General features: G+C 39.4%; 1 protein-coding gene across 4 annotated transcripts in view; it reads right to left on the bottom strand.

The window, feature by feature from the left end:
• TBL1XR1 (transducin beta like 1 X-linked receptor 1) overlaps positions 1 to 22,449 on the bottom strand; it is a 110,578-nt gene that overhangs the window by 25,243 nt on the left and 62,886 nt on the right. For 3 of the 4 annotated variants that reach the window (XM_027685515.1, XM_027685514.1, XM_027685517.1), the window contains one exon: positions 13,435 to 13,502. The exons of the other annotated variant lie outside the window; for it this stretch is intronic. The gene's annotated coding sequence lies outside the window, so the exon portion shown is untranslated. The remainder of the gene's footprint in view (positions 1 to 13,434; positions 13,503 to 22,449) is intronic. 4 annotated transcript variants of the gene reach the window in all.

Here is a 22,449-nt window from a genome sequence, read left to right as displayed (position 1 = left end):
TCACTACGCAAAACCAAGTCCTCTTCAGCAAACGCCTTCTCAGGCTCACAACCCACACATCCCTGCAATGCTCAGCAGTGACACAGAGCCAAGGAGACTGGATTACAGTGTGAGTGACTCGTCACCCTGTTCTCCCTTGATCATCCAAAAACACCAAGCCAAAGACACTGGTTATCTGTAGGATCCCCTTCCCGGAGGATGTGCCTGTGGTTGATAACACTGCTGTTCAACTAGAAACTGCAGAGCATCCAGATATCCCAGGTAACTTTTAATGTTGCTACACAAAGCCCTTGAACTCTCAAATTTATCAGGCATTACATGTATCAGTCTATACAGATGCTGGCCTTAAGATTTACTTAAAACCACAGGTCAGGAACAGACCAGACACATGCCTGCACTTTACATAAACTGACCTGCTCGTTCCATGCCAGGAATCACTTCAAAACTCTCTTGGAAGCTACTTTTTTTAAAAGGAAATGAGGTTTCTTTTCCCAGAGACAGCACATCAGCTCTGACTTTGCTCCCTAACAGCAAAACTGTGCCTGTGTTTCAGTACCTGCCTACCCCACACCAGACAGGGCAGGTCTCAGCCCAGCACCTCCATCCCATGAGAACAATTCACACACTTCACACTCTGGGTAAAATTTACAAGTAAAATCTGCTAATAAGGAGATCAAATCCTACTCTCACCAAACACCAGATCTGTAGGCTAATGGGTGCCCAACAGTGAAAATCTGATTGTATTTCTGACAAATCATTATTCCACTCTGCATGTTTATTACAGCTTTGTACTCCTCTTCCAGGTTCATGCCAAATGCTGGAGAACAGATGTTGCCCGATATGGCTCCTGGCCTAATAGGGTTTTTTTGTTGTTCTGGGGTTTTTTTTCAGACAAACCTGAACTGGCAGAGAAAGTTTATAAATGAGATTAGCTCTGTGTATCTCTTAATCACCATTTGATAACGTACACTAGATTTACACTACAATTAGAGTTATTGTATCATCAAATAACAGCCTAAGAAAGTGATATTTCTGCAGTTGTAGGTGGGCTCTAACACATCCTCATTAGGTAGGATAAAAGGAAAACCTGGCAGGTTGCTGTGAATAATAATTCCCCCAAACATACCAATCATTAGTTTGATACCAGATATGATAAGTTAAAGGGAGCAGCTCATGCTCTGGGTAGCTCTGAAAAATGCTTAAGGTTCAGATATAGGCAGACTGCTACATTTATCCATGGAAAACAGAAGTCTGGCTACAGGGACAATAAATCCCCTAGAACAGAAATATTGCCACTAGAGCTTTTATTTTTTTCCTGTTTTGCAAGAAATCCAGACAAATATTTTGCTAGCATGTGTGCACATAGACAGTGACACCATTTTATTAACTGTTGCTTAAGAATCTTCCTTGTTTTAATGACCACGGCCATTAAAAAAAAAAAAAAAGGCAAATTATGTGACTCCACCTGGGAACGTGAAGTTTTTTTAATTCCACCCAAAAAGCCTGAATATGCCTACAAGGCCTTTGGAAGGTTTTATTACCATTCCACTTTACATTTTTATCAGTTATCATAAAAATAATACTTCAGCACTGCATGTGAGACACAATTCCTCCTTGTTATGATTTGCCACAAATACTGTGAGTCCCTCAGCCAGGCAAACCTGCTGCCCTCGTCAGGCCTGTGATCACTGCCACGGTGACTCAGGTGACAAACAATCCCTGTAGCCCAGGAAAGTGCTGATACACTGAACTCCACCACTTCTCCAACTGCATCTGGGTTGATTAGGGCAGTGAGGCACCAATGCCCCAAGTCTTCCTAAGACTACATCCAGAGAAGAGTTCTGTAGAGCCCTTTAGAAACACTTTATAGAGGAGAACTCATAAAATAAATTAGTGGTTCAAGCATGCAGTGTATGACCCATGTCCTTCTGTGTTAGAATTTATTAGACACCAATTTTGATAAAAATGAACTTTTTCTCACACTTTAAAAAGAAAAAAGCTGAGTTTTCTTTAACTGTACCAACTACTTGCTTTAAACACTCCTATTTGTTCTTTCACATTGTCACTTGAGAGATGGGGGGTCAAAACTGTATTGGGCACAATACAAATGACCCCTCGGGTTCTCCTACCTGATAATCTGCAGGTGGGAATTCTTTCTAAGCTTCTGAATTTAAACTTTTTTTAAGTTAGATGTATAAGGGTTTTTTTGCAGTATTTCAAACTAAAGTTCTCATTTTCTGCATTTTTACCTGTGTCTCTAAATTGCCACTATTTAAATGTGCCCTTTTTTTCAAGATTCAATAATATATGTCAAATGTGAAACTGCATAAAAAAATATCTGTAATTCTATCTCATGAACCTTCTTACTGATTTCTCATATGATCAGACTTTGTTGGTTTTCCTTCTAGCAATTTAAACCAAGTGATGCTTCTCATGTTCAGCTTTTAGCTCTACTGCTTTGCTTTTAACCAAGAATACAGCTTAATTTCCAAATACTAAAAAAATAACCTTTCCTTTCCTCATCTGAATTGTCTTCCTTAGCTCAGGCGATAAATATTTGTATTCTGTACTTCAGCTTTAGTGACCTAATTTATGGCAACAGTCTCTCTCTTTTCATGCCAATTTGAGAGTATGAAGCATACAAGATGACAAAGCCAGTCTGAAATTTTCTGAAGAGAAAGAATTACAACCCTAAAGGGGAAGAGGAGCAAAAAACTCAAAACCCACAACAAAACAAAAAAAAACCAAACAAAAAACCCCAAAAAAACACCCAAAACCTTGGCTAAAAATAAGTTACTGTCTACTTATCTGAGTATTCAGTCCCCAGAAACACTGATCCCAGCCCCGAGTACTGTTACAAAATATGCTGCAGATAAAGCCCATTTGTTGGTTTTGCCTAGAGCAAAGTAGTATTTAATTACTGAACTCCAAATCTCCTCCCCAAAGTCATATGTTGTGTGACCCAGGAGGCCGGGATTCCGGATGTTACAGCAGAGACATGAGCGACAATATATTCAGTCTCATATTTCCAGGGCTATGGCTACAAAGCTGCACATTTCTATACTTTCTAGAGTTAAAAATACATCTTCCTGGACAGCTTTAGGGCATCTTGCAGTGATTCTTGGCAGCCATATTTTGTAAATCCCTAGGCTGACTAAGGAAACAGGGATATTTCTGGTACTGACACTTTATTCGACACTTTATATTCTTAAACTTTTTTTTTTTACATTATTACAGTGCAACACCAGAAGAAATTATGTGTTTAAGGAAGACTCTCCTCATTTCCTGTAATAGAACAGCAAAGAGGAATTGTATATTAGTATGTTAAAGACTTTTCAACTTTCTGGGTAACAATGAAAATAGACATAGATGGACTAAATGAGCTCCAGAGGTCCCCTTCCAACCCCAACCATTCTGTGATTCTATGACATCTCTTTCCAGGCACAACTCTCCTGCATGACAATTACAACCCTGTTGAAATGGATAGTTCTGATACACCCTTCTGCAGATGCAAATATGTTATTGCTTTAAAACTTAAAAGCCAAACTCAGCTGCTCAGAATATGTACCAAATATGCAGTAAAACCACCAGCAGTAAGTCCTGCCTCAAGTTTGATTGCTTCATGAAAGCCATCCCTCCCTGACTCTCCACAAGATCCCAAGCCCACACATCACGTTTGGAGAAGGCTTTTAATCACAGAGCTCAAGCCCACTGATGCAGACAAACTAGGTTTAAATGAAAACTCTCCAGACGTAGTAGTTCAAAAATAAAACCACCATCCTCTTTCAATACTTAAATAATTTTTCAGAACACCCCAGGAAATATAACATTATGCAATTCTCCTTGATCAAACATCTGAATCAGACCAAAGGCATTTTGATGGGATGACCTTCAGGGTTAGAGTGTCCTACCTGTACACAGGCTCGACAGATGCTTATGGTAGCAAAACTGGAAATGTGGCATTTCTAAAACTGATCAGAAAGTGATAGCTCCTGGTTGATGACCAGAATTAGCAAAGTCACCAGGAGAAGCAGCAGTGTAGGTTTGTTCAGTATGGATTCCTTCAGGCTGACCTGCAAAGCCCAACTTCCAGGCTCTGTATGCTAAATATATCTAACCCTGTAACGGAGAGGGAACCACCAGACAAATGCTTGGCAATACTCCAGAAGAGACACCTGTCCATCTGTCCCTCAAAAGGGAAAATTTTCTTATTGGAGGGGCCATCTTGGGAGCAGAGGTAACGTCAAGGAAGCTGCGGAGCTTCCATTCTTAGGCCATTAAAAGGATGTCCCTTTAGACAGAGTTACGGTCCTTCAGCAATACCGAATTTCAATAAATAAAGACTTTTGCAATCAAACTTTTAGACCCTGTCTCAAGAAGGCTTTGTGAAATTGCTCAATGGCTTAAAGCACTAAGCACTAAAATAGCAGCCTGTTAATACTCTCTGGATCTAGACACAGAACAGCTGCTGGAATCAAGTGCAAGAAAGGTGAAAACTGGAAGAAGCCTTATCTGCAACATTGTTTAAAATCCCATATACGCCTCTTCGGCGTGTACCCAGTTTTAAGCATGCAACCATACAACTACTTATCTCCTGTGCTTCATTAAAGCCTTTGCAAAAAATTTAATTATGGATGAATGTGGGAGCACACCCATTAATCCTCGCTTGGATCAAACTGTGTAAAACGTTCTGAGAAAATAACGGATTGAGAAGAGCCCTTAAGTGAGTTAAAACAACCCCTGTCAAGAGCTTCTGCTGAGACTAAGGTGGGGAGGGGCAACATTCAAAAATGTTCTTCTATTCCATATGAACATGCACTACTGAAAATCAACTCAAGTACTGTGGTTCAAGCTTTTTGACCAAGAACGTGTAGAAATTAAACAGTTAAATAGAGCTAAAGATCTCCATACTGCGCTAAGTTTCTGCTCTCAGCTGATTTATTCTCATTTTCACTGCTGGAAAACCCACTGAATAATGTGGCCTGATAAGTCTGATCAGGAACATTCCATTTTTTCCAATACGCTGTTCCTGATGTTCCCACAATAGATCATTCAGGGCTCTAAGGGACTGTGTCAATTGAATTGAATGATGTGGTCGCCTGCTGGTACATAAATGCAAAAGCAAAGCTGAGGGGGTTTATTTTCAAAACAGGAGACATTGATCCTGTGACAGTCTTCCATTACCCCGACTTTATTTCTATTAGAGACAGTGATTACATCTACATCAATTGCTTGAGCTGATGGATATTGGTGCACTAACAGTGACACAGTTTTTCACTACACTGCTGCCCTGGATGCTGATGGCTTACAAAATAAGGTTCATTCTGAACTCAAACTAATGCTACCTATTTGTCCATGGAAAACTACTGAAATTTGAGCAGACTTTTGTAATTAGTCAGTTTTCAACTGTCTGTGGTTTTGTTTTTTTTGTGTGTTCTGTAAATCTTACTGTGAAGTGTGACCATGTAGCCCGGAATGGATTCTATTTGTTACAAAAATATTAATATATTAAATATTAAAATATTTACATTGCTACCTGATGGTGCTAAAAGAGCAGATGTAGTTCTCGGAGGCATCTGTGAAAAGGCACTCCTACAACAGCAGCCCTTTCTTCACTAGGGATTTTTTCATACAGCTGCATGGACTCCTATTCCCTTTTCCTGTACTGTGACCCTTGTGCAGTTTCCATCCGCTGCACTTGCTATCTCTCCCAAGCTGGTGATCCATCTTCCAGCTTTCATCTCTTGATCTGACATACGATCTCGAGCCTGTGGTCACGCATTTGCCCTGGTTTTCACCTCCTCACCGTGCACTGCCTACACATACTCTACACTCCTGAATCCATCCCTCCATCAAGGGAGTGATGGCTGTATCTGTACCTCCTTCAGTCATTTCTTTTTCTACGTTCTTCTTTCACTGTTTTTCCATTACAAACTATGAGCTGCTAACATCTCTCACAAATAAATTCTGCTGGTTGAAAAAAAATTCAATTCATCTTCAACAACAGTGTTTTCTAGTCCAACTAAACCCTGTTCATTTTATTTGTCCTTGTGCCCTGAGTCATGTCCTGAAGTGCCTGCAGGAGAAAGGCCTTTGTCTGACTCAGGTCACAGTGGGTTCCCTCATTCTTGATAAGGAAGTGTTTTCAATGCTGCCATAACAACAACAAGTTGAGTTAGAGTTACACCTGCACACAGTAACTAAGCACAGAACCCGGATCGGTGCAGAAACTGGGACCAGAGCACGCCTGCCAGAGGCAACCAGCATCTTCTGCTGGGACCCCTCTGCACCAGGTCAACAGCTATAATTCAGCACAACATGGGGCACCTCCTTGCATACTGCACATCTAGAATCCTTGCATAACCAAAAGCAAAAAAAAAGACTCCCAAATCTTGCTCTGTGGTGTCACTGGGTACTTGCGAGGCTGAGCCTGCAGGGCCCCAAGCAGCCTTGTCTAGGTGTTTTGAGAGCACCCAGATGTACACCAATGAATTTTGTTAGAGTCCAAGTTTTGAAATAACGGCCACCATTGCCTCATGGTTTTGCAATAGGCTTTTTTGTGAAACACTAGATTTTAAGGTTTTATTAAGGTTGGTATCATTACTCAGGTAATTATCCTAAATTTCTGCAGGTCTTTGGAGGCTGGTTCGTGTTTCCTAGTGAACAACCAAAGGAAAACTAAAAACTAAACACATTTACATTGTTCTGGGCACAGACAGCTCCACGAACATGACCTTTTCCAACAAAGGATTCACTCATTCATTTGCCCTGCCCTTCATGTATGACCCTGAACACTCTCACCACAGCTTTTTCAGCACCTACAAAGCTATTTTCAAGTGCAGGTGTTATCTTCAGCATAGAATTTGACAGAACTACTCTATAAATAATACTGACCACATAAATGGAGCAAGAGAAGCATTTCCTGCAGTGGAAGACCCAGAGAAAGATGCTGTGTGCGTGTGTGAGCATCTTCCCCAACTCCTATAGTATTTTAAAAAAAATCAGGGATCATCAGGCACAGCACACAACTTCTGCAGTGCTGGGGATATAAACATATGAAAAAAAAGAGACAGTAACAGAACAGGTGAAGAGGCTTTGATCTATTCTAGACGCAAATAAACTCGGCTTATTTCCCCATTGTTAAGCCTGGTCTTTTATGCCTTTCCCATGAGAAAAGAAGTTTTGGAATTATGTACTCTGGCAGCATCTAGTTTGGGAACAACAAATAATTTTTCTGAAATTCCTTTGTGAGTGCATGAAAGCTGCCAATTCTTTTCCTGAGGCAGATGTCTTGTTGAATAGTAACAGTTCCGAGCCCTGTGTTTCTGAAAGATGAAGGATGAAATGCAAAACCCCTCTGAGACAACACCACAATGGGGTGAAAAAAAGTGGAAAAAAACCCACCCCAACCTAACAACCTCACAGGACACAGAGTAGATCCTTCAGTTACAATTTATTAAAATTTCAAGTCAGGAAAATATAAACTGTTAACAAGGGAAGGTAAAATTTCCAGCTTTAGTGGCCATTAATCAAGAGCAACTACATCAGAATCTGCTACTCTCTACAAAGAGGAGGCCAGACTTATTTATTTATTTTTAAATTTGGGATGAAGAAAAAGCAAAGAGTGCCCTTTGGATAGGGAAAACAATGAATTGATTATATTAACAACGCAGGGGTTTGTTGTGGTTTTTTTAAATAAAAAACCTTGAATACTTCTGGCTACTTGGAAAAAGGCCAGTACTATTCATGAGCTATGGATTGACAGCAAACAGGTAGATGGGTATTTATGAGCATTAACAGTAGAAATACCTGGTGCTTTAGACAAGTTTTTCTCCATTAATCCAGATATTAAACATGTTGAGAATCTAACTAGAGTTGGACTGCAGAATGTGGTATTGAAAATATGTGCTAACATTCGTCATATTTAGTGTTCAAAGTTCTCTACAGCCATGAAACACATCCTAAAGCATGGAATAAATTAAATGTAAACTGACAGGTTCTTTCTAGCCCCAAGATGTTCACCTCGAAAGATTTAAAGACGTGTAACTCATGACTGACTGCAGCATTATGCATGAATGGAGAGTTTTCAAGAAAGCTTAAGGAAGTTTACCCTCAGACTAAAAACTCAACTCTTTTCTTCACCCAAGCATTTTCACATCCAGCCCTGTTCACTAAAGCAGCCTGAAACGAGCCTGTGGGAATCTGCAGGTAAATAACCATTATGAGTTGAGGATCTCAAAAAAGGGAAAAAAGAAAAAATCCCCACTTTTCAAAAAACCCAAAATTTATAGATAACATGCTTCTGCAATTGGTCATATGTGTGTAAAAACAGAACAACATGTGAATCTACTTTAGGTATGTCTACTCCCACGCTCCTCCACTATCCCTGCCCTACTAGGCTGCAAATCTGTAAAAAAAAAAAGCCTCCTTTCCTCGTACCACTCAACCAATGCCACCTACAACACCACTTTATTTTACTCCTGAATAAAACCAAATGCAACACTGGTATTAAAAAGTGCAAACCACAGCTTTGGATCTTTAAAAAGCCATTTTAGAATTACAGCACTGCAGTGTCTGAGGACAAGTGACAGAAATCAGTTACCAGTGTAAACAAGTGCAAAATGGCAGTATGAAGCCATCTTCACCTAGGATTTATTTTTTTAATTAAAGATCAATTAGCAGGAAAAAAAAATATTAAATCAGAGATTCCTCAAAAAAAAAAAAGAAAGAGTACTAATTAAAATTAATTTAACGCTTACAGATTTATTTTAGAAAAAGGACCACTGAAGTGGATCAGAAACCAACTGTATTTACTTTGGCACCTCAGATTTAATTCCAGGTGAACCTTGAAATTAGGTAGTTAAATTTTCCAGAAGCACTTAGATCACTTAGAAGTCTCATCAGAATTATTTCTAATGAAGAACGGGATGTGAAGTACTTGCCTCTTCTGGTTTCCTAACACCAAGACACATCTCTTAAAAAAACCACAAAATAAATTAAGAAACAAACACTGTCTGACAAACATTACTTTTGGTATTCAAAGAGGCAAAGCTGCTCTTATCTGTGAAACTTAAATCAAATATTACAGTAGGAGTTTAATACCCATGATCTCAGCCCTGCTCTGGACACTGGGCATGGCCACTCCTGAGCAGGACCGGGTGCAGCTGCAGACAGCTCGCAGAGATTCACTTGGTGTGACACAGCACCATCATCCTACTTATCCTATTTCCTATTTACAACCTAAAGTAACAGAAATGTGAGACCAATGTAAAATTCCCATTTCTCTTGCACTGCACTACGTACTAACCTGCAGCACAGGTGTGACCTACCATGAAGTAACAGAGAAATAAAGCAACAGCAACCCAAGCAACACCTCGGAGCTGCGGCACCGGCCGAGGCAGCCGGGAAGGAGGAGTGTGTGCCTGAGGCAGCCCAGAGGTGGGTTATAAGGGCTCCTGGGGCAGGTCAGGAGGGCAGACTACTGCTTCCCTGTTATGAAATAAAACACTGGGCATTCCTGGGCCACCATTCCATCACTGTTGGTCTCTCAGGGCTGTCACATGTGGTCTGGGAGGCAGCGAGGTGATAACCAAAGATCGAGGGAGAGGCAGTGCCGTGGCAGGAGACAGTGAGGTGACAAACAAAAAATGTGAGAGGCAGTGCAGGGACAAGAGACAGCGAGGCGACAAATAAAGAGCAAGAGAGAGGCAGTGCAGTGACTTGCTCAGCCCAGAGCCCCCTGTGAGAGTGGACACTCAACTGCACAACACGTTGAGCTGCAGCCACGAGACCCTCACCAGGACATGGGTAGCTCCAAGAAAAACACCCTGCCCCCAGTAACTCTGCAAAAAGGGATAAATTGCTTTCCAAGCCTGCAAGCATCTCTTTCCTTAATTTATACAATTTTCAGTTTCTCCTACAGTAACCACCTTCAATGCAGGCATTCAATCTCTGCATCTCTACATCCTACTCTGTACCACACCCCAAATCTGACTGTGGAAATTGTCATGAGCAAAAACTATACTGTCTAGGCATTAATGCTGTGTATTTTGGCAGAGACTGTCTCCATCTATATCAGCTATACCCAAAGTTCAATGAGAAACAGTTTTGGTTTTTCCCTTCAAGCATATGTATTTGATGAATAACTCACTCAAGCCTCCAAAGGTTGTCTAGACATTAAGCTGGTCCCCCTTCTGCCTTCAACATCTGCTTATTTTTTTCTCTAAATGAAGCTGTATCAAGGGTCTTTTGGCAGAATGTTAAGAATAGCATATATGCTGAGGTGATATGCCTAGAATACATGGAAAAGACATGCAATACTGTCATCATCCTTGACTAGATTTTCCATACTCTGAAGTATACCCTTTCTTTTTTTTTTTTCCTGGGAACTATTCCAATATCTGAATCATCAAGAGCAGTTTTTTCTTTTACAGTATGCCCTGAAAAATAAAAACAAGCTTCTTTCCTTGCCTGTAGAAAATGGAATATTTTACCTAACTCAAATTATCCTAGACCAAGGACAACTTTGAATGAATGCCAAGTTCTGGTACTTCATCAGTGCTTAAGTCTAGAGGCATATTTATACTGCTGCAAAGGAAAAATTCCCAGAGATTCCATGAACACGCCTGCCATAACACAGCCCCAGACGGCTCCTACACATTGCAAAGTCACCTGTATCTCTAGAAGCAATTGCACTGTTGATCTTTAAGATTAAAGCAGTGTACCAAATGTTCCTCTTGCTAATTTGGCACTTTACAGAGGGTCTGACTAATAAAAGGAGCCTGAACACACCTGTAGAAGAACATGTAAAAAGATTCAAAAAATATACTAAAATGCAGTTTAAAAGAACAGTATTTTGCTTTTCTGTACAGCACATGGGAGATAAAAAAGCTATACCAAAGCAGCCTGTGGTATATAAAGTTTTTGTTTAGTGAAGGAATCATCCTTCCAAACTGTATGCAAAGACTTGTGTGAGTGCCTATACCCACACATAAGAACCATAAAATTTAAAGCTGTTGGCTTTGAACAGTAGAAGCAGGAGAGTCTACTGAAGAAACTCTTATCAAATGGGCTGAAAGTCACAAGGGATCCAATTAAGATAAAAAGTTCAAACCCAGGACATTTCCTCTTCTTTCTGACTGCTTAGGCCAACATTAGACATCTGTTCTCACTAATTTTTTAATTACTCCCCTCTGCAGCAAACTATTCAAAACGTGACGATATATCATCTGTCCAATAAGGACCTCTCTCCATTTAGAAGGTGCTATTTTGAATTAAACTGACTCCTCTACTGATGCGGTTGGAAAACACAATCACAGCTTTGTGTAGAGAGAACAGTTTTGCTTAGTCAAGCTAAAACATCAGCAGAAATGGAAATACACCACGTCTTGTAACTGCAGGCCACTATTACACAGGCAGCTGCACTGAAACGATCTTCAGCTTGTCCCACAAGTGACCTCTACTCTGTCTTTTGCAGAATTAAGCAATCACAGTAACTAATTCTGCTAGTTCAGAGTTAAACAAATTAGACAGGACAGCCTTTCAGAAAAAGAAACCCACTGTCTTTGGTTATCTTTACCTTACCTCAAACACTGGAATAACAGATTCTATGCATGAAAAATTCTGCTCACCCATTTCCAGTAATAGGAGCATTATTTGAAAATAAAGAGATGACAGAGAGGAAGAAGTCCATGACTTCTCCAGATGACATTATACTTTAGTAAGTACTGCAAAATTGCTCACAACATTTTGAAAAATTTTCAGTATTTCTCAGACTCCAAGGAGCTCCCATCATCTTTCTTTCCTTAAAATATTTATAAAGCTGTGATGTTTTTACTTTGCAGAATTGCCATTTAACAATCTTGAGTGATGCTACTCAAAACTTCCTAATGCCATTTCTCCCACATAAATCTGAAAGCCCATTTTCTTCCACTCCAAGACTAACAAAATCTAATGTAAGCCTACATGCATGAATAGTGCATGCTCAAGGCATTATGTACTTATAGGGCTGGAAATCACACAGTGTGAACAGCACCATGCCCAACTATTTTAGATAAACCAATCTAATGCAACGACAGAAGGGGAAATGGCTTCAGTCTTTACACCTACTCACTCACAACTTCCAGTACCCTTTTGCTTCCTTAATTCAGCAGCCTCTAGAGATTTCTCAAGCAAGGTCCACCCCCTCCCCAATATCTCCAACACAGAAAGACCTGGTGCTTGTCTCTTAGCTTGACCACGGAATCCCATTGAGAAGTTCTCATGGTACCCCACCTCATTTTTAGAAAGTATACATAGATACAGATCAATCCAGAAGAATATTTCAATGTATTCTGGTCTCACTGACTGCAATTGCTTAAGTGATGTGCTGGAGCAGAGCCAGTACAACAATACCCTGCAAGGCCACAGAGAACATCAGCAATATCCTTTTCTCTACCTTGTGGGGCCTACTTGCAAGATAAGGTTTTTTAAAAACAAATTCCCTCTGTCTTTGGATGCCCTCTGTAGACCTAAGACAGCACACAAAGAGAGCTTGCCAAAAACTTTAAGGGAACGTGAATTAAAACCAAAAAAGGGGGGGGGAGGTGAGAGAAGAGGGGGGGAGAAAAGACATCTGCTACACCCACAAGACATTTGTTAAATTACAGTAGATATTAAAAATTCTACAGATACAAATGTGGTATCAGTTATCTCCTGCTGAAAGAACAAATGCTCAGTTGTGCTCTTGCACAATACTTGAGCATGGCTGCTGGTGGACTGGTGCAGAATGAATTTTCCCTTTCTAAGAAGAAGTAAAGGTAATCTCATCTTGTAACCCCAGCCATGGAGAAGAGATAAGAAAATATGTTTAAAGAAAGCATCCAAAATTAAAAATGATAGAGGGAGTGTAGTTACATGCATTTAAAGAAAATGATTGCAAAATTGTGACTGTGCAGTACATTTAAGAAGAGACAAGTAATACCACATGGTCTGAATATTTGCCCTCTGAACCACATACTTGTATTTTCCTTTAGGGTGACAAGACTTCAGCACTTGAAAAAAGCATACTATAACCACAATACAGTAACTTTCCACCCTTTTTTAAAAACTGATACACACCAAAGCAATAGTGACTCCCCATTTCCAGGAGACAAAACAGTTTTTATGGTGTGTTTTGACAAAAGTTCTATTTATTAATATTTCCATGCTGTGAATTGATGTGTTATATCATAATAATTCTCAACAAAATGAATATGGATTTACACGAGACACTAACAGCTCCAAAAGGAGCTGTTAATAAAGACCATTGAATAAAAGAACACTTAATGTAAGGATTTAGTGAACTGCAGAAACCAATACCTAACAAATACTGTAAATGAACGTAACACCAAATTGTACCAAACTATCAGTCCACTTGTATGACAAATAAATAGATAAATCATTGAGTGTCCTTACCAGAACTACTCTCTGAAACCCCACAAAATTGTGATGTGGCAGCAGTACAGCCCTTGGTATTACACCACCTGTAACACAAACCATATTATGATAGTTTCTATCAATATTTATTTTAAAGGATGAAAAAAGGATAAAAGCTATTTTTCTACCAGTCTTTTTACTGAAAGAATTAAAACAACATTCAGTTTCCTACTGATAACAATATATGCTTAGTTAGGAAAATAAACAAACAAAAATTAAAGACCATCTTTTGATTATTTACATGGAATTTATTTAAAAAACAAATTACAGGCACAGTTTCAACTCTATCCTCTTCTCACTGTGTTAGTTGAAAGCAAAACCCCACCTCAGAACAGAGCATTAGCTTCAAAGGAACTTCTGTTCTTTTTGTCTGCCCACACTGACAAAGGGGAACTTTATAAGAATCCAGATTAAAGTTTACAAATGGGTAAGTATTGATGCAGTAGCTTATTGCAGTGTTAGCCAATACATACAACTGATTCAATAGCAAGATAAAAATTAGGAAACATAAGGCCATGATCAAACAAACAAACAAACAAAAAATTGTTTTCAAAAGTAATCATTTTTGAGCTGAATTTAACACCAAAAAAGTAAAAAGAGCACATTATATGAAATAATCTTTGACATACCCTCATGAAGTTAATTTTTACAGGCAACTTCAACTTAAAACACTTCCTAGAAGTACATTATGCACCTGTGATCAGAATAATTCCTGATCCTATATTTGTGTAACACAGTGATTCCCACCACCAATACTCATTACAGATTAAATCATTAGAGAGTGATCTGATCTTATGTAAACTAAGGGATTAACAAGAAAAGGTTTGAAGGCAGAAGCACAGGAACATTGTCTGGGCACCACAAGAAAAGAATCCACATATCAAAAAAAATGCTGTTTGAAGCAGGACATACTCAATAGTAAAACAGATAAAACCCTGCCTCAAATGGAAGAGGATCTGAACAGCAACAAGCAATTTTCTAAATACTAAACTCCAGCTACAAAAGCTCATGAAATACATTACAAATAACACTGAAACTTCCCAAACACCTCCTTAAAACAAGGATTAAAACCAAGGAAGGCAACACATGCCTTAAACAGGATGTAGCATTTCAGACTTTCCATCATCCTAAAAGTAACCACTGACCTCTAAGAAACCCTCAGCTATTTAGTCTGTTGCTAAGCTGAATAAGCCTTGAAAATGTTGTTTTATTTTTCTGATTGAGGAACCACAGGGTATTTTGGTCTGCAATCATTTTCCATGTTTAAATTCCCAAGAGATTCAAGTAAACTTCTTCTCCCTCCCTCCCTCCAGCAAAACCTCCAACAGCCAAATGGACATTTGTCACCAAAACCATGGGAAGAGCCCTGGGTGAGAGATGGGAGAATGCCACACGCACTGATGGCACTACACTATTCCATGTATAGGGATGGCAGCATTTAATTAATATTTAATTAACATCTACATATTAACAGTTCTACTTTTCAGAACAAGAAGACATAAATACATCGTTGTAGAGGAGTGAGAAATAAATGCTACAAAGCATCACTGTGAGATCACCAGAGCACTCATAATAAAGTCAGTTTATTCATCACTACATTTCCGAGAAAAACATTCCAGTACCACCACTCTGGACTGGAAAAGTGTCCTGGTCCTCTCTGTAACACTTACTGACAGTAGTTCACAAGATAACTGAAAAGGTCCTGACCCCATATTAATGTAATTTTAATCCTCTGCTAGGCTATCATGTACTGCTTTGATCATTTCCAGGAACCTAACCATATATACCAACTGTACTGCTAAAATTTAATTTGGAAAAAAATAATCAGAAGCAAAGTTTAAAACACTTATAAAATTTTAACTCTAAGTGCAAAAGGTCATTAAAAGAGGATGTTGATCCTCCTGGCTGAACAAACAAGACGAAGCAGTAAGTTTCAACACTTCCATGGCTTGAACTTTGTACACTTTATGTTTACATTAAGTATTTTGCATTCATTTGGAAGAAACTCTGTTTCAAGTAAATAACTAAAATTACCCCCAAAATGATGCCAAACAGGAGAAAGAACCCAGAGGCCCTAAAGGAGGGCAAGGTACCACCACACCCTCAACAGAAGCTGCTTTAAGAGGAATTCCTTTCCTCTCCACAATTCCCCAGAGAGCACACAAAAAACACAACACAGAAGACCAGAAATTCACGATTGCATTAACCTCCAGCAGCAAAGCTCCTCACAGTTAACTCGCTTGCCACGGGATGGAGAGGGCTGAGGTGCACAGCAAGAATTAAATGCGTGGCCCAACTTAACATGGCTTTTAAGAACAACTAAGCGACAAAAGTAATTTTTCAGATGGTTCCAACAGTCAGCTACTTCTGCAGGCACTTGCAGAACATAATGTGACTATCAGAGAATCCCCCAAATTATATTTATCCTGAAAACCCTTTTAACCTGTTTGAAGTTAATATATGAGTAAAAGCCATTTCATGTGTGGCAGAAGCACATTACATAAAGAGAACACGTTCTTTTTTTTTTTTTAATCTATGTTAGTGACATGAGCAGAATTTGTAGCAAAAAAAGCCTCACATACAGTGAAGGACGTAGGATAAAAACTTTGAATTTAATTATATTCCTACCAAGTGATGTGATGAAATGAAGCACATTCCACGGTGCTCACCTATAATCACAGGGCACAATTTCCCTTACTATATCCTCACTCTTCAGATGTGAATTGCTTCATAGTTACATGCTCATGCTCAGTCTTTTATTTTTCTTCCAAGATGACTATCTACATGTGTTTTAGGGAAGCTGATGAGAATCAAACTGCAAAACTACAGTCTCATCATAGTTTAAAAAAAAAAAGAAAGAAATAAGCAGGAGGGAAAGGCCTAAGAGATTTACCAGCCCCAGGGGGAGGACAAGAACAGAAAACACTGCAAAAATGTGCATGATTTTGAGAACCAAACATTTTCTGTGATGCTAACAGGCAGGCTTAACAACTGTATCTGTTACTAAACTGCTCACACTCCATAAGAACTTGTGCATCGTGAGCATGAAATCTTTCCCACTGCAGCTTAAAATATCTATGCATTTAAAAACCATATGCAAAAATAGACATTACTTCCCCACTGCAAAATTAATTAGAGAGCAGGAGTTTCATCTCACTACCATCAATACACGTGATGATGCCACATGTAAACACACTGCACTTGTTTTGGCAAAGGACAGCAACACAAATGGTAAAATTTAAAGGATCCTGTGAAAATGTCACTCTCTTTCCTGAAGTGGCTGATTATTATGAGTGAAGGTGGAGGATGGGAACCTGAGAAGGCCACGCTGGATTAACCTGCCACTAGAGCGTGCTCCTCGATCAGCACGGAGCCCATTCACCCGTTTCATGGGTGGGGTTTTTTCCACAACCTTTTTCATTTTGCTGACAGAAAGAAACACCGGGAAAATGTGTCCAGTACTTCTCTAAATTAAAGGATATAGCTATCCACACTAGACTGACTTAATTTCTTACAATGATAGCTTTGTTTGCAACCCTCCCAAGCTTTGGGCAGCAACTTCTGTTAGATATTTTTCTCTTCCACTTCTTGTAACTGAAATCCTTATTGCTATTAGATGGGGACTCCTTAAGTCCCGATTTTTAAATTAAACACCAAAAAATCCACAAAAATACCCCCCAAAATTGGTTTTCAATAAACAAACAAACAGGTTTGTTTTAATGACTGACTGGCGTTTTTGCTTGTTTTGATTTTAAACCATGTATACTTAGGGAAAACAAGACAAAAAAATAAATTATGTGGTCATAAACAGTACTGATGGGCATTTTATAAATTGAATATGGCCCATCACAGAGAGAGAAATTATCTACTTTTAGGAAGTATTATTTACCGCTGTCTTCCCCACCAGACCACCTGTTAACAGTATTTGATGTTGTTTCCTTTCTGTATGATGACTATAGATGAGATATCTGATCTGCTCGCTACAACTCATTCCCTCTAATGCCTCTATTTCAAAGACCATCCAACCAACAAATGACACCAGCCTTAAGGCAATGCCCCAAGTGAATGTGCATCTATTCTTCTCTTCCTTATCCCCTGTCATTTCCATAATTCACCCTCTTAACGATTTAAGTGCAGAGGATATTTTCAGAGTACATCAATGGAGCTCAAAAAGTCTTATAGTTGACTGACTGCCAAGGGCACTTCAAGGAAGCAAGAAGTATGTGTGACTATTTTGGAAACAAGATGCTGAAATTCTCATTCTTTCTATTTTAGAGACAGATATTCCAATTCTTTGTCCTGATCATAATTCACACTACTTGGCTCAAAGCATTTAAGTTTTGTAAGTATATGCTCAGTGGAAAAAAAAAAAAAAATCAAACACAGGAATCATTTTTACCAAACTGGAAGGCAGAAGCATTTCATTTGCTAAAGGTTGCCTCCTCTAGTGCTGTTTCATGACTGGTGATGCAAATGCTACAGGCACTACTAGACAGACTCATTAAAAATGATCTCTGGAGCTTCCATCTCTTTTTCCTTAAAAAGCAGCCTTCAAAGTGTAAGCCACTCAAAAGCATTGTAAAGCTGGTTTGTCATTTTCTCATTCCTGAAAACCCTCTATTTTGCCATTTTAGAATTTGGTAAATTAATATATTTTTCTTATCCCATCCCCCCCCGCCATTCCATACAATCTCTAGCAGCTTATTTTATGCCATCAACTAGCATCACTGTCACCATTCCCAGAGCAGAAGGCTGCTGCATAGTTCATGCCTGCCTCTGAATTCATGACCAGAGGTTCACCCTTCTCCACGTGCAGAAAACGAGCAGCCTTCATCTTTCCATTTACCCCCATTAAGTCAGTGCCATCGTGTTCTCCCAGGAGAAAAGTGCAAGAGCTAAAACACCTCAAGCGACAGCAGCTAAGGACACTCAGAAATCAGGTCTGCCCTTGTTGCTCTTGAACTGTGAGGAGGAAAGAGCCAAACTGCTGGGCAGTGACTGTGTTTTGCTGGAGTCCCAGTTCCTTTGAACAGATATCAAGCGGCACTTCTGGGATGGAGCACACCCCCAAAACTGGGCTTTAATTTGCTTGGAAATGTATATAAAAATAGTAGGACTTGGTCCTAAACTGGACTGAAAGCAGGTTGGTATCATAATTACGTCATATCTAATTAAAGTCCACATCCCTAAAAGAGAGACTCGCCAACATAGATACAAACGTCACTTGGCAGCCACGGTGGTTCTCAAAACCTGCAGTTGGAACATAGCTCAGGACAGGAAAGTGTAATAAAGCTACTGATTGAATAACCTGATTGCTGGAATGTAGTAGATTTTGCTTTATTTTATAGCGTTGTAGTAACACCTTACTAGAGGGAACGACAGGTTCTTGGATTTCAGAGATGCAATTCAATCAGTATATGGAGTTACCACACCAACGGCTCTTGCACTCTCCCAGGAGACTCGAGGTAAATTCTTGGCTCAGGTTTGTAGTGAAAATAAACAGGCAGCATTAATCTAGTCACCATTTATTCATAAATTACAATAAAACCTCCCAAAACTTAGTTTACTAAGTGGCAGCCCAAAACACCGTGAATGCATTTGTCAGGACTAACGGCAAAAAGAAGGTGCCTGACAAAGTCTTTAACGTAGCTCTTGTAATCTGTCTATCATCTGCTTACAGAGACAAAATCATCTTGGGACAGATGGATTCACAAAGTCAACTGAACAACTCAAACCAGACTTATTCACGCCCGCGGTCCTGCTCTATGGAAAAGACTTTGACAAGGAAATAAGAGTCTATTTTTCTTCAATTTTAGAAGCCTTGCAGCTGTGTATTGCTTAATAATTTAGTTTGTTAAAGGCAACAACTGTCAAAATCTATACAAACTAATTTGTCGTGCAGCAATTTTACATTATTGGAATCTTGTTATAATCAGACTAACGCACGCTATCGCGTTCTAACCATGCCTATAATTGGGTTCTTGGCTGCACAGGCCTAAAGACAGTAATCCAAAACATCTTCCAATTATGCTGAAAAAGCATAATATGCGGAAAGTTACATTACTTAATTTTCAGACTCAATGGCCCTTTAATAATATGAGAGAGAAAATAAAGTATGTTTGTAAAAGGACACTAATTTGTGGTGCTACTCAGAAAGTTATGTGTTTGAGTAGGAAAACACTGTCTCAAGACCTATAAAAAATACCAGAGCAGCACATACAGAGATACTTATGGAACGTACGACAAACTTGAATATAGAAGGTCAAAAATTCGTTCAGCTGGAAGAATATATTCCACATCTAGACATCCAAAACAAACAGGGATCCCAGCCATTAAAAAAGTTCTGTATTTCAAAACTCATGTAGGGGGGAAAGTAACTCATGAACTTCCAACACGTGAACTGTCTATTGCTCTTGATCTCAACCCTTCACGGGGCAGCTGAAGTTCCTTGAATTTATTGGTAGAACAGCAGCAGCTCAAGACACAAGAACTCAGTACAGGAATCATTGCTTCATATTTTCAGTGTTTGACAGACACTTCCTGTGTATTGACACACAGGTAATTTTTAAGATGTTTAAAGTGTTGTGACCTGCTGTATTAGTACTTCGACAAATATGGTTTATTATTTTTGATACGAAAGATTAGCAAGTAAATATTAGAAGGACAAGCAGGATTGCCCGGATGCAGACACACTTCTTAGCAGAGGAGAAAGCACTGAAGTTGCTGCAGAATCACAGAATCACTTAGGTTGGAAAAGACCTCTGAGATCAGAGTCCAATCTAGGACCCAACAGCACAATGTCAACGCTTGAAATACAAGCAAATTTCTGTAAATTTTCAACGTATTAAGGGATTTTTTTTTTATTACTAGAGAATCTTAAAATTTGCCTAAACACCTTGGCAGATTAAGAGTGAATCTTGTGATGAGTTCTCATTATTACAAAAGAAGCAACGGGACTAGGTTACACACAGGGCTACTTATAATAAGCACATGCATAGACAAAAAATTCCCTGAGTCACAGGGAACTGAAAACAAAAACACGAACTGTCACGCAAAAAGAGACAGAAAAAAACACAGGGACAAAAACTTCAAAACAACCCCCTGACAGTCACTTCCAACATGACTCAAACTAACAATGAAACAAGAGAAATTACAGAAATCATACTTCATGTGTCCTGCAGAGTTTAAACATGGGCCTTATTATCTGCCTTCATACACAACTCTCACCACCAGTGCTGGCGAGTGTGTCAGCGGTGTCAGCTCTTCCTCAGACCACCGTGAACTGGACAAACACTACCAGCTGCATTTTATCAAGGGACAACTGAACCTCGAGCACTTCTTGAAATGGCCTGGGTCCCAAGCAATGCCCAAAACACCAACCTCTCCCTCCAGCTAAAGCTCAATGCACCAGTGACACAAGTTGTTTTGGGTTGGTTCTCTGCCCAGAGATGTCCTGTGTACATCACAGTATGTAAGAGCCAGGAAAAAGAACCCAAAAAAACCCTCACAAACAAGCCAACCCACTTCGAAATTGAAATCTTTGGATATCTGCAAGAAAATGGGGAGCAAGAAGCTTTCCTTCAAAGAGTCTGTCTATCTGGAATTGTTTGTTTCACGACGATGACTCCACGAGCTACACTGAGAAACATGCAGAGACACAGCTTTGTGGAGACCAAACACAAAAGCTCAACACCTTTGGAAGGGCGCTGGCAGTTGTCAATTCAGTTGTGAAAGCTCCAAGTCCCACACTGTGCTTCCTCTATCATCAATAACCATGCCCTCCAACACGCAAACAGCTGCACGCAAACCCCCACCCTCCAAAGTGCAGGGTATTAAAAGGCAAAACACTACATCTGTTTGTTGTCAGACATTTGGTACTAATATGGGCTTTTCCTCACACTTGTAACAAATGCTGAGAAGATCTTTATGCAGAAGATGCAGCACGTGGTCAAAGGGACCATGGTACTTCCACTAACGAGTGTGTTCCACAAGTAACAGAAGCCGGGTTTTAATCCAACAATAGCAAATGCTTTCTAGGACAGAACTTAAACCTCCTAGGACAGCAGCTAAATGAGTAATGTAAACTGTATAGATAGTGGGGAAACATTTTTTGTTCCCTGTGAGTTAAGTGCTCACAGCAAAGTTACACAAGAGGGACAAGACACAAAGGCAACACACACAGATTCTGCAGCAGTTGCAGCCTGGGGTATCACAGCACTGTTCTACAGTTTGATGGAATGCATTTAAAAGTGTTTGGATATGTGACAAAACAGATCTAAAAATATCAAGCATATACAAAGTATAACGCATCTCTCACACAGTCTTCCTGCTTTATTATCAATTCTATTAAGAATTCATTAAAAAGGACAAGTATCGCACACTTATTAATTTATAGATGATTGCAAGTGTGAGAGAAAAGGCAGGAGGCAAAGGAAATAGGCAGAAGAGATATAAACCTGCATAGAAGTTTGCCCCATCAGAGCAAAGAAAAACATGACATCTCTTTGGTATAGTAACACATATGGTGTGAGAAGCGATGTGCACTTTAATGCATGTTTTACTCTTGATCCCACAGGATAAGGCTTCTTGTGAGATGCCCCTTCTTATTTTATTCTTCTTCAGTTTGTCCATGAACTACACACTTTCAGTGGAGGCCTAAAAACTGCCCCTATGTTCTACTTTATACACAGGAAAACATACAGTACTGATGCTGATTTAGGACTCACAGATGAAGGTGAGATGTAGGCAACGCATCGCTGGCTTTCCCGTTAGGCCTTGCTTCAAGAGGGAGACTTTCCTCAGTAGCTGAGGCATCATTACTTTGAAATTGTCATCCTCAAAAAGTGGTTTTGAAGAATACACCAACTTTCCTTTCAAGCTTTTGATTGCAAAGGCACATAAGCCTGAATATTATCGAAGTAGAAGTTTCAGAATTAAACATACAAAGAAGGATACACAGCATAGATGAATAATATATGCCTATAAATAAGCGGA

The sequence above is a fragment of the Neopelma chrysocephalum genome, unplaced genomic scaffold (assembly GCF_003984885.1).
Source record: "Neopelma chrysocephalum unplaced genomic scaffold, ASM398488v2 Primary Assembly neopelma1_69, whole genome shotgun sequence".
In the NCBI taxonomy this organism is placed as follows: domain Eukaryota; kingdom Metazoa; phylum Chordata; class Aves; order Passeriformes; family Pipridae; genus Neopelma; species Neopelma chrysocephalum.
Note: the sequence above shows the minus strand (reverse complement) of the source record. Positions and strands in the feature narration are given on the sequence as shown.